The following is a 12,824-nucleotide window of genomic DNA, read 5'->3' as shown; positions in this document are numbered from 1 at the left end:
ACATGTATACTGATCCAAAAATGCACACTATAACCTCGCCCTCAGGTGTCACACGCACCAAGACTGCACATCTGATGCTGTGATTGTCAAGTAGCTGAAGCACACCCGCTTAACCCTGCAAAACAAAAGAAATCTCTCACACCATCTTTTGTTCAGGAGAAATAGCTCATTTGCTGACTGTCTTAGGTATTAGAGCCCCTTATGTGATTGCTCTCAGCAGGACACACATTCACGTTAGTCCCTTTGAGGATCCAGTGACCAAAAATACCATCTCTTCCAGGCTGAGTTTGCCAATAAACCAGAGCCACAGTATAATAAGGAACACAGTATAAAATAAGGAACACCTCCTTTATTTTCAATGCTCTGCTCCTGTTACTACAGCCTAAATGAAGACACTTTTTTTCAGCTCTCTTGTCAAGTCACCAAAACACACTGAGAACCATGAATGTAACTTCTAGCTACTTCAGTAAAAGAGGAACATCTTTTGTGTAGGAAAACATTGAACTCAAATCTGCCCATCCTAGAACTTGGTCATTTCATTAAAATTAAAGGAAATAGAGTAATTTCTTCCACCAGTGTGTAAGTGTGTGTGCGTGGGAGGGGACATCACACACTGGCAATATCACGAAGTTCAAAGCATAGCTCACAGACACATTGCCAAATTACCCAGAGAAAATGGAATCCAGTCAAGGCAGCAAGACCCAGCATAATCAGAAAGAACGTCACGTTTGAGGTTTTGTTCTGTTTATAAGCTGTGGCCTTAAGCGAGTCCCTTAACCACCATGATATTTTCATTTGTTTGTAATCCCATTACAAATTTTTTTTTAATGAAAGACATTTGAAGATGAACCAAAATGAATTATATGGCATGTTTTTAAACACCACTTTAGAAAAGCCAAGTGTTAAGCTTCTAAAGAGGTGAAACAAAGTTGCGGGTTTTTCTAAAAAATCAGAAGTCATATTCAAATGTTGATGGACAAGGAATTCACCGGGGCAAGTCCTGGGGGGTACATCAAAAGGAAGAGGTGCTCATCTCCTGGAGTCTCCAGCAAAGGCAAGCTTCATCAACTTGCCTGGAGTGCTAAGACAAAGAACGTTGGGCAAATCTCACACTGCACTCTAACCACATTACAAGATGGGTCCAAATTTCACGCAAGATTCCCATGAAATTGAGCATCTCTGACATAGTCCTGGATTCTTCTGGCATACAGTGACAATGTGCTATGGCCAGTGATCACGACAACACTGAACAATTCTATGTAGTGTCCTGGAGACACCAGTTTCCTTTATGACATGGGTTTAGTTGCATTGGTCCTGCCTTCCTCTGTTGGGGAGGTTGTTGTGAAGTTCAAGTGAAATATTAAACATGGAAACATTCTGCGGATAGGTTGGTGGGTGGCTGAACAGATGTGCGGATGTGTGCAAATGTATATATAGGTAAATGAATAAACAGATCCGCAGAATGGAAGAAATAACATGTATTTGAGACAGAAAGAAACCAGCTGAAATTCAGGAAAACATGTTCATGATCTCACTTATGACCCTGAAGTTTATGTGAGAAATAGGGAAACAGGTTTTCGGATATAACTTTAAGCACTGGCAGGAGTATTGTCTGTAAACATGAGTGCAATCTGCATGTAGGGGTAGGTTAGGAATGGTTGGGTATTCTATAAGGTGAGAGGTGAGCCATAAAGCTGGAGTATCCCTTATATATTCCAAATGTTGCATTGGACATAAGTCATCCTTGAGTTTTTGAAAGAAAAAAGTGTTAACATAGTCATTAGGTGGGAATTCGTTCCAAACAGGTTTCTATTGCTCAACACACTCATACTTGTTAGTTGTAAGCTATTCTTTCTGGAATATAAGATGGGAATCATCGATTTTTTTAAAGATTTATTTATTTTTATTGAAAAGGCAGATATATAGAGAGGAGGAGAAGAGGAAGATCTTCTGTCATGATTCACTCCCCAGTGGCCACAATGGCTGGAGGTGAGCCAATCCAAAGCCAGGAGCCAGGAGCTTCCTCTAGGTCTCCCATGCAGGTGCAGGGTCCCAAGGCTTTGGGCTGTCCTCAACTGCTTTCCAAGGCCACAAGCATGGAGGTGGATGGGAAGCAGGGTCACCGGAATAAGAACCAACATCCATATGGGATCTCAGCGCATTCAAGGTGAGGACTTCAATCACTAGGCTACCATGCCTGGCCTAGGAATCATCAATTTCCCATCTATGCACCCACATGGTTGTAAAATATCATTCAGTCTTCCCATTTGGGGCTGGTGTAGCAGATGGAAGTGAACAGCACAGGTTGTAATAAGCAATTGAGGGAAAAGAAAGAAATACTAGCCATGATTCATACCATATATTGAAGGTAGGACAAGTAGTTCTTGAACATCTTGATTAGATTTTAATCTTGTTTTAGCAGCGGCAGCTCAAGTTAATGTTTGCTCATTGCAATAACGTCATGTGGATTGACATGTAGTAATTATACTACTTATCTTCTTGCAAGACTCTCTCAGCTGGGGAACTGTGATTATTTCGTGCTTGAGAAGGCTGAGGACAAAAAGTCACCAAGAGAGCATAAGATGCTCGACAAATCGGTCGGCGTGCAGCCTGCGAGCTCAGCTCTTCCCGCGGGAGCATGGCTGGTCCCTCTGGCCCCGGGAGCCCCGGAGGCTCCTGTGCCTGTCCTGCTCCTTGGCCTGTGGATAGCAAATCTCTCCCTCAGGACTCATTCCCTCTCCCTTGTGCTCCAGCCTCCTGGCTGATTTTAGAATGGCCTACTGCCCTGCTTTTATATTCTTGCCATCTCTGTTACCCCCTTATTTTAAAAAAAAAATCTATTAATATTCTTTTCATTTGCTCATCAGTCTTCTTCACACACAGTTAACAACCGAATCACAACACTAACTTAAGAAATTCATTGGTTCCTTAATATCTCTAGAATAAAACCCTATTATCAGCCTCATATCAATGTGCTTCATTATCAGTCTCCACGGATGTCCCAAAGCCCTCTGCACTTGGTTAAGGCCAATGATCAGGCCTCTGTCCTCAGTCACAAGTACCATGATAGACTTCTATCAGAAAAGTTCTTGCTCAGCAACACCTGAGATCATTTGTTTGCTTAACTGGTTCTCATTTGAGGCTTTCTTGGGCTCTCCAGGAGCTGCACCGAGCCTGGCTCAGGTCTGTTTCCTCAGGAGTGAGTACAGGTGGAGGACGATGCCCATTGTCCTGGAGGCAGGTGCTGTCTCTTAGGCCTTGCAGCTTCCGTGGGAAAGGTCGCCCATAAGTACCAGTGATGTTTCCCACAAATTTGAATAGCAGGAAACCTAAGGGCAAGGAACTGGCACGTTGGGCCATATTCTCACTTCCCAACCTTGCATGCTGGGGAGGCAAGAGGTAGCTTCTGGAGGGCTCTGGTTTGGACACAAGTCCCATTTTTGAGAGCTCCACCTTCATGACCTATCACTTCCCCAAAGCCTCACCTTTGCGTATCACCACACTGGGCACTTTAACTTAATGGGGAACCCCAAAATCTAGATCCTAGCACCATTCACATGTTAAAATCTCTCAGACTGCCATCTTTAGTGGACTCCTGTCTCTGAACTCCACGTGTGGGCACCTGCTTCCTGGGCCATGTGTAACTTTCTCAACAGAGCTATTTCACCTCCCTCCTCAGCTCCCCAGCATGCCCCACATAGTTTTTGTTTCCACAAATGTGCTCCACCCCCCACTCAAAGCTCAGGCTATACCATTGGGGTACTCCTCTTGCTCCCACAGCTGTAGCATCCTCCAACACCTCCTCCAAAAGCGGGTGAACAGCCACCTCACTGCCTCCATAACCAGAGCAGTGGTGATCATCTCCTGCCTTGCTCCTCACCTCCCATCTTGCTCCCCCACGTCTGTTTGGACAAACCTTTATAAAGACACTTTGCTGGCTTGCATTTCTTAGTCTGTACAGGCTGCTCTATAAAACGTCACAGACCAGGGAGTTTGTGACAAAAACTCATTCCTCAGATTTCAGGAAGATGTCTAAGAGAAAGCCACTGGCAGTTCTAATGCTGGGTGAGGACTTAACTTGGATTGCACCACGAGGCCTTTTACACTGTATCTTCCAGTGACAGAAGGAAGGGCAAGAAGGGACAGGATATCCCAGCCAGTCTCTGGAGCAGCTATGCAGGTACTTGATGCCCACATATCTGTAAGTGAGCCTGGTGGGCGATGGCCGGAAGCCAGTTCTGCTTCTGGGGTCTGGCTCAGTTGCTGCAGGCCCCAAGACAGCCTGCAAGGCCCTGCCAGCCTGGGGTGAGAGGAACTGCTGCCTCCTGGCCCTGGGCTGTGTCCCCTTAGAGAGTCCTTTCTTCTCTGAGCCTCATTTCCATGTCAGCCTTTAGAGAAAGAGACCCCTCCTCAAACATTGCTTCAGCTCTCTGACTTCTCAGCTGGATCAAGGAAACCTGCACGCCTTTTGGCACCATCTCAGTGCTAGCCCTGGACAGCACAGCCTAGTGGACACACTGGTTTTGCTGTCATGATGAGGTGCCCTTAGCCCTTGACCAGCCCACTCCAGCAGGGCAGGGATTTGGTGGGGGTGAGCTGGGTTCAGGAAGAGAGTGGGAAAATTCAGCTACTCCCCCACGGAGTACCACTAAACCTGCATCAAGAGGAACATGAAGTTCATTGCATTGTTCTCCAAACATTCAGAACTTGTGCAAAGAACACCATGGCCAATGAAACATCAAGCTTTCAATAAAGCAGGATGTGTATTTGTTGCCTAGGGCATCAGAACAGCTTGGCACAGTACACATATTGGAGGAGAAAACCTCTTGGTGTCCTGATCTCCTGCACTTACCTGCAGAGGCCAAGTGACTATCCCTGCAGGTGGTTCAAGAATCAGAAGCCAGATTGATTGGACTGTCCCCTCCACCTGCACTCCCTTAAAACCCACACAAGCTCCTTCACAGGGAAGGGTTTTGTAGTACACTCAGGAATCAGAAGGGCATATTTTCATCTGTAATCATTGTTGTGTTCATACATGATGGAAATACATCAACAAATTATCAGGAATCTGAGTGTCAAGACTGCAGAATGCTGAATTGAGATGGTCAACTTATGCCCAGGGTAGCTGTGTTTCAGGGAGGGGTGTGTCTGAGGACTTGTCCTTACCACTTGACCACAGGCAGAGTATGTCCCCTCTCTGAGCCTTGGTTGTCCCAGCTATGAGGCAGCTTGGAGATTCTGGGACTCAGGCATTCATTTCTCATCTCCTTTCATTCCTCTCAGAAACCTACTTGGGAGTCCCAGCAAGCTGGCCCTGGTGTTGCCCCAGGTTCTAGCCCCTTCTCTCCTCTTCTGGCTTTTTTCTCAGGCACTGACCACTACTGAACTTTCAGGTCATGAAACCAGTTCTTGGAGGCTGGGCCCCAGATGTGTTCCATGTCCTCCTAGCTAGCCAGGTCCTAGATCTCTGTCTTCCCCTTGCCCGTGTTGTGTCTTTCCAAGCAGCAACAACTGCTGATCACCACTCTGGTAGCATCTGGCTTGCGCTGCATTCATTGGAGTTCTTAAGTGACACTCAGCTTCAAGGGAGTGAGAAAGCAAGAGACTCTTCTTAACTTTGTCACATTCACCTGTTGCTGGGCCTTGGTCACTTTAGCTTTTTGTCATTGCTATTATTGTTCTTATACATCATTACTGACATAATGTTTGTATGTGTTGCTGGAGTGCAACAGTTTCGTGCTCATGTATAATGTGCACTGGTTTTCCTATTTTATAAATTGAAAATATGTTACTGCAAAAACAAAAGGAAGGAGGAGGAAGAAAGGTTCTTAGAATTATAGCTTTCAGATATGTGGACTCTATTATATTAATATTCATAAAGACTTTTAAGAAGGTCAGAGTCATCAGCATTTCTGTCTCCTCAAACACTAATCATCTTTGTTGATGGAGACCCAGTGTGTCTCTTCCAAAGGGATCCCTGTGCCTACCTTTGCAAGCTCCTAGGAAATGACGTTTGCACAGTGTCTAGGCCTATGTGAGCTCTTTAGGACATGGCTTCTACCTGTCAGTCCTCCCACCCTCTGACCACTCCACACCTATCTACCTCCAACCCACACACCCTCTGGCCACTCCACACCTATCTACCTCCAACCCACACACCCTCTGGCCACTCCACACCTATCTACCTCCAACCCACGGACCCTCTGGCCACTCCACACCTATCTACCTCCAACCCATGGACCCTCTGGACACTCCACACCTATCTACCTCCAACCCATGGACCCTCTGGACACTCCACACCTATCTACCTCCAACCCACGGACCCTCTGGCCACTCCACACCTATCTACCTCCAACCCACGGACCCTCTGGCCACTCCACACCTATCTACCTCCAACCCACACACCCTCTGGACACTCCACACCTATCTACCTCTAACCCAAGGATCCTCTGGCCACTCCACACCTATCTACCTGCCTGGCCTGTCAGGTGTAATTTCACCATTACACCTATTACCCTGTTCACTCCCAGTGTGAATGACTGGACACACACTCTCAGATCCATCTGCTGGATGCCCTGCTCATTCAACCTTGTTTACCACCACTTATTTCATGTCTGAAATTCTCTTTCTATAGAAGACAAGAATCCTGAGCCCAGCCATATTGGCTCTTAGGTTCAGGGGCCACTTAGAATGAGACAGAAAAAAAAGACTTTTCATATTTTCGAAAGGCAGATTTACAGAGAGAAGGAGAGACAGAAAGATCTTCCATCCACTGGTTCACTCTCCAAGTGACCACAGCGGCTGGAACTGAGCTGATCCAAAGCCAGGAACCTCCTCCACATTGCCCACACGGGTGCAGGGTCCCAAGGCATTTGGCCGTCCTCCACTGTTTTCCCAGCCCACAAGCAGTGAGCTGGATTGGAAGTGGAGCAGCTAGGACATGGCAGAGGATTAGCCAAGTGAACCATTGTGCTGGGCCCAAGAGAGACGGAGTTCAGGCATAGTTTTGCTTGTCAGGGGAGTCTGACAGATTGCTCTTTGGGGGGAAGATGACCCGGGATCACTTGACATGGCAGGGTGACTGCAGGAGGGAATGGCCACCCAGAGTGCACAGCACTGAGCTTGTATACATCCAAGGCATGGCAGAAGGGAGGAGGCCTTGTTTTGCACATGCCCGTGACGTTTAGCATGGGGTACTCATCATGGCAGGTGTTGACCTTTCGTGCAGACAAGATTTAGATGATTTAGCATTCTAAACATTCCTGGATGAGAGTGTTGACTTTAGCAAGTGCTGGAGTCACTTCTGCTTCACCCAACCTAACACTAACCTTGTCATGGTTCTCCACATATTGTGGGTTAGACTCAGACCAGTGCTTGCAAATGCCCCCAGGGTGACCCTCAGAGGCCCTCCCTGGATGCGGCTGTGCCTTCTGATGCCATTTGTTCTGGTCACAAACAATTCTCCAATCACAGTCATGCCAAGGACCTTCTCCACGGTTCCTGGAGTGCCGCAGCTCAACTTGCCAGGGTCCCATGAAAACCTCGTTCCCCAGAAGCACAACACAGCACAGAGTTGTGTTTTGTGGACATGTGGTGCTACAGGTTTAAGGAAAAAATAGGAATGCAGGAGGCCCCAGTGCAGTGTCACTTCCCAGCTCCTGTAGGCAGTTGGGTAGAAGGGGAGGCTGGGCATCACAGAGTCCTGGTTTGTCTCTCAAAGCTTTTCCTCCTGATGGCTCTGTGACCTGGAGTATGTTGCTCTTGCATTCCAATGGTGCTGCTCTAACCTATACAATCCAGGCCAGAGACACCTGCCCCACCCTATGCTTAGGTTAAGTTCATGGGGCTCCAGGCATATGGTGCCACAGTGCCACCGGTGCCACAACGGCAGGTGATGTAATTTTTTTCCATTTATTTAGAAGTTTGAAAGGCAGGGTAATGGAGTTGGGGGTAGGGGTTTTACGGAGAAATATTCCACCTATGGTTTCACATCCCAAGCAGCAGCAACAGGAAGTCTGGGCTAGGCCAAAGTCAGGAGACCAGATCTCTGTCCTGGTCTCCACATGAGTGGCAGAGACCAAGTATTTGAACCACATGCAGCTTTCCCAGGCTCATTAGTAGGCTCATTGATCAAAACCAAGCAGCCAGCCCTTAAATCAGCACTCTGAGAGAAGGATGCTATAGCACAATGCCAGCCCCAGTCGTTCTAATTGTTACTGTCTCCAGTGATTACTGAAGAATTTATCACTTGCAGTACTCATCACAATAAATTCCAAGATTCTGTCTTCTGCAGGTCTGTCTCCTTGTGTGTCACCTGGAAATGCTACCTTAACATCTGTGACAGAGCCAGCTCCCCAGCCTGGGATCTCCTTGGCAATGCACATACATCCTATTCTCCTGGGGACCCCAGCACCTGGTGCCTTGCTTATGGCACATACTCATCTGCCCTTGCTCCTGTTGAACACTCGAGAGGGAGTTGGCTCAATAACTCAATAGTTCCTACCAAATTCTCTATTCTTCTCTGACTACGAGGAACATTCCAGCAGGGAACTGAGGGGGGACCAGGCCAGACAACCTCACAAATGTCTCCATGGCAACAGCTTGTCAAGTGACACACAAACAATCCTGCTTAATTCTGCAGTGAAAGGTCAAGTTGTCAGGATGAGGTCCGCTTGCCAAACGCACAGCACAGAACAGGGCCTGCCACCCACATGTCACTCCCCCTCCCCAGTCCCCGGGGTTACAGCAGGTGAAGGCTGACAAGCACCCCTCTCGAGGGGCCCCTGTAGAGGTGGGGATGTGGCCTGTGGATGGTGGGGCTTTATTGTATGTACCTTTTTAAATCTTGGGAAACTCAATGGCAGACAAATCTTTTACCCAGATTTGCTTTCTTCTCAAACTAACCTCCTAGCTCCTTTCATGACCTTCATAATCCACTGTCTGAAACCAGACATGGAACACTACAAAGCGAAGCTGAAGGCAGATGCTCACCACTGGGGAGAAAGAAAATGACTTCTCTGAAAACACACCTGATCAAAGACGCCGCCTCAGACATCCCACTCACTTCCCATGACATGACCAGGGAGCAGCTCCTCGGCGCACTGGACCTTCCTCGGGGTCTGCTCTCTGCACACGGCCAGGAGAGTCTGACAAAGCGTCCCAGCCCCTGGCTGCAATGTGTGCTTGGAGATGGCATCCCAGCCCCGGGCAATGGCGACATTCTCCAGGGACCTGGCAACCCAAGTTGCAGGTGTGTGTGTGTCTGTGTGTGACTTCGTTGCCGCAGCTTTCTACTACCTAGTGGGCAGGAAGCACAGCAGCTCTCCCAGGTGTGTTGGAAGGAAGACACGATCAAACTCTGAGAGGTGTGTGAAATAGTAGTTGTTCCCTGGGAGGAAGGGATGGCGCTGGAAGGTCTTCTCTGTTCATGTTAAGGTAAAGAAATGAGGCAGTGCTGTAGCCTAGTAGGTAAAGCAGCCACCTTTGAAGCCAGCATCCTGTATGGGCACCCAGTTACAGCCCATGCTGCTCCACTTTCTGTACTGCTTCCTACCAATGTGCCTGGGAAAGCAGTGGAAGATGAACCAAGTGAATACTTGGGACCCTCACCCATGTGGGAGATTCAGGAACTCCTGATTCCTGGCTTGAGCCTGGACCAGCTCAGGTTGTTGCAACCATTTCTCTCTGTGTGTTCTAACTCTTCGATTCAAATAATCATAAAAAGGAAGGCATGAAAAAATGTGATCTGACAGTTGAGGCTGAGAGGGGGTACCCCTGATGGGCGGCCCTGCCTTGTAGTTGAAGCTGACAGACAAGTGTAAGAGATAACTTAGTGTTCCTGCTTTCTGATAACTGAATCCTTACGCCAATCCTCTGAACTACCTGGAGACCAGGGATTGTAGCTGACCCCACATATGTCATGCACTCTCCTAAACATACACACCCATGACACAGCTTGTTAGAACGGTAATGACAGACTGCAGTGAGTGATGTTAACAGGGAACTGGTTCTGGAAATCGCCATCAAATATTATCAGGCATACACTAAAAGTGAGGCAAGCGAAACTACCACTAACAAGTAGGGCCTGCCACGAGTTCACCTAACTGCCAATCAAACAGGTGGTAGCTCGGTGATCTCATTAGTGTTTCCCGGTTCACACTGCTGAGTGTTCAAGGCAGCACGTGGAGTGCCCCCACTGAAGCCAGCTCGGCTGGAAGGCCCATTGGCGACCATGGTGAGCTCAGGAAGGTCCCTCAGCCTCAGGCCTGACTGCTCTCCATTCAGGGCAGTGTCTGTGCACCTCAGCTCCTACAAGGCAGGGCTGCCCATCAGGGGCACCCCCCATCAGCCTCAGCAGAAAACTACCTGGCCCTGGACAAGGCGATCCCTGAACCAAGGTCCAAGTGCCCAGAATCTTTCCTGTTCCACCTGCCAGAAGAGTGAGACTCTCCCGGGGGACGGGGTCCCCTGATGCCCCCGTATCTGCCCCTAATCTCCTCTTTCACATGATTTCCCCTGTGTTTGCTGAGCGTCAGCTGAGCCAGGCACCAGCCCTCTCTCAGGGCCCAGAACTTTGGTCACTGGGCCTCTACTCCAGGCATTCCAAGGAAGCAACTGGAGTTTACAGGGGTGGATACTCCAGCTGGAGCAGTTGCCATAAAGCACACAGGGAAAGTTGGTGGAAAATGCTGGCCACTTCCAGCTGCAGTCCAACTCTCTGGGCCAGAGCGGGTATTGCTTATCCCTTCCTAACATACAGCTGTGTCTGCCCAGTTCTAAATAAGGATGCAGCACCTCATCTTAGCAGGTCTTAAGATCCATGTGGATCTCAGAGTCTGGCCAAGTTCTGAAGCTGTTTAAATCAAGCCCCAGGACTGGAATGCATGGGGCGCCAAGAGATGCCAGCATGACTGCAGATGTGGAAACAGTCAAGGTGGGCTGACAGTGGGGTGCAGCTATCTCAGGTCTCCTGGGAGACCTTTGCAAACACACCTTACTCAGGACCATCCCCAGAGGCTGGCCTGGAATCCAGCATACTGGGCAGGATGAGCTCTTGGATCCAAATACTGGGTGGGTCTCATCATCTGCCACTTGGAAAACTCACTCCAGTCCTTCTGAGCCTCATTTTCCTTATTTGATTAAAAAAAATCAGGATTTGGACTTTACATGTAGGATTATGAACAGATCCTTAGAATCTATATGTATCAAAACCTGCCAGACTACAGCCTCCACATGCGGGCAGCTTTTAAAATGTCTTAAGAGGTTTTAGACAAGCAGGAGTGTCATGAATTGATACAAAGTTTGAGTTAGATACTGGTTCTTTTCCTTTACTTGACAAAACAAACCAGCAAATAGCATCCCTCTGCCTTCCACACCCTGCTGTTTCTCATGACCTCATCTTTTAAACGGCTTGGTTTGCTGTTCTGCCCAGCTTGCCACATTCTGGGTCCTGATTCTGCTGCACTGAGGTGGAGAACACCTTACTCCGCCGGGCTATAACAAGCTGCTAGTTAAAATTCACAGAATAGTCTTGAAATTCAATAATAATAATTTAAAAAAACAGATAATACAATTTTACAAATGGGCAAAACATCTGTTCAGACACATCATCACAGATGATAGAGTAAGGACAAGATGCGTGATACCATGTGTCATCAGGGAACTGTTAATTAAAACAATGTAGCATGACTATTCCAAAGGCCACTGACATTGAGAACACACCATGTGAGGGACGCTGTGCAGCAACGGAGTTCTTACTAATGTTCCTGAAAATCCACAGTGGTACAGCTATCCTGAAAGACAATTTGGCTCTTTCTGACAAAACTAAAGATTCTCTTATCACATGATCTGGCTGTTGTGTTCCTTTATTACCCAGAGGAGTTGAGAAATTATACCAAAAAAAAAAAAAAGAAAGAAAGAAACTTGCCTTTACATGGATAGTTCAGCAACTTCCAAGTACAATCGTTAGAAGTAGGAGCAACCATGATGTCTTTCAGTAGTCAGTAAGTCAACTGTGGTACATGCAGGCAGTGGGATATTATAGAGTACTAAAAATGGCTATTAAGCCATGAGAAGAATTTGGGGGAACCTTAAATACATGCTACTGAGTGAAAGATGCCAAACTGAAAAGACTATGGGATCATGGTGAAGTGGCAGTGCAGCAGGTGCAAAGTTGGATACAGTGAGCTCACCTGCCAAACAGTGGGTCTACAGGGCAGGTGATCTGCCAGGGCCTCAGAAAAGGGCCCTGGCTGCATCCGTCTCCCACTTGATGGTCTGACTGACTGACTGCTCATTTCATCCATTCATTTCATTGTCTGTCCAATGGAGCAGTGAGGCCATTGCAGACTAATGTGGCACATGTTTGTTAAGCACATCCTTTGTATTGTCCCACACTAGATGTCCCTGATTGATTGAGGAGCCAGCAGTAAAAACATCCTGGACTGTCTTACTCTACACATTCCTCCTCATGTTAGTGCAATGATTTAAAATGAAAATGAGAGACCTGGCCCTCTCACTCAGTCAGTTGGTACTTACTCTGGGGTGGGCGGTACCTGGGAGCGGGTCCACCATTGCAGAGAAAAACAGCTTCCTTCACACCCGGTCATCTCAGTCAGTTCCTAGAGCTGTGCAAGATACACTTGTGTTTTTATGTTGCCCTTTTAAGCTTGAGTATCACCGAATTCAGTGCCTTAAATTTTCCTACGGAGACTGACAGCAAGAGTTTCACTGTGACTCCGAACACATGTGCATGTCTACAGAAGCATGAGCTTTATGACCATGCTGTTTACACTCAGCACAGCGCCCTCTAGCGTTTACTATTG

This window comes from Ochotona princeps, chromosome 9 (assembly GCF_030435755.1).
Source record: "Ochotona princeps isolate mOchPri1 chromosome 9, mOchPri1.hap1, whole genome shotgun sequence".
Classification (NCBI taxonomy): Eukaryota; Metazoa; Chordata; class Mammalia; order Lagomorpha; family Ochotonidae; genus Ochotona; species Ochotona princeps.
The sequence above is the reverse complement of the archived record's forward strand: the minus strand, read 5'-3'. Positions refer to the sequence as shown.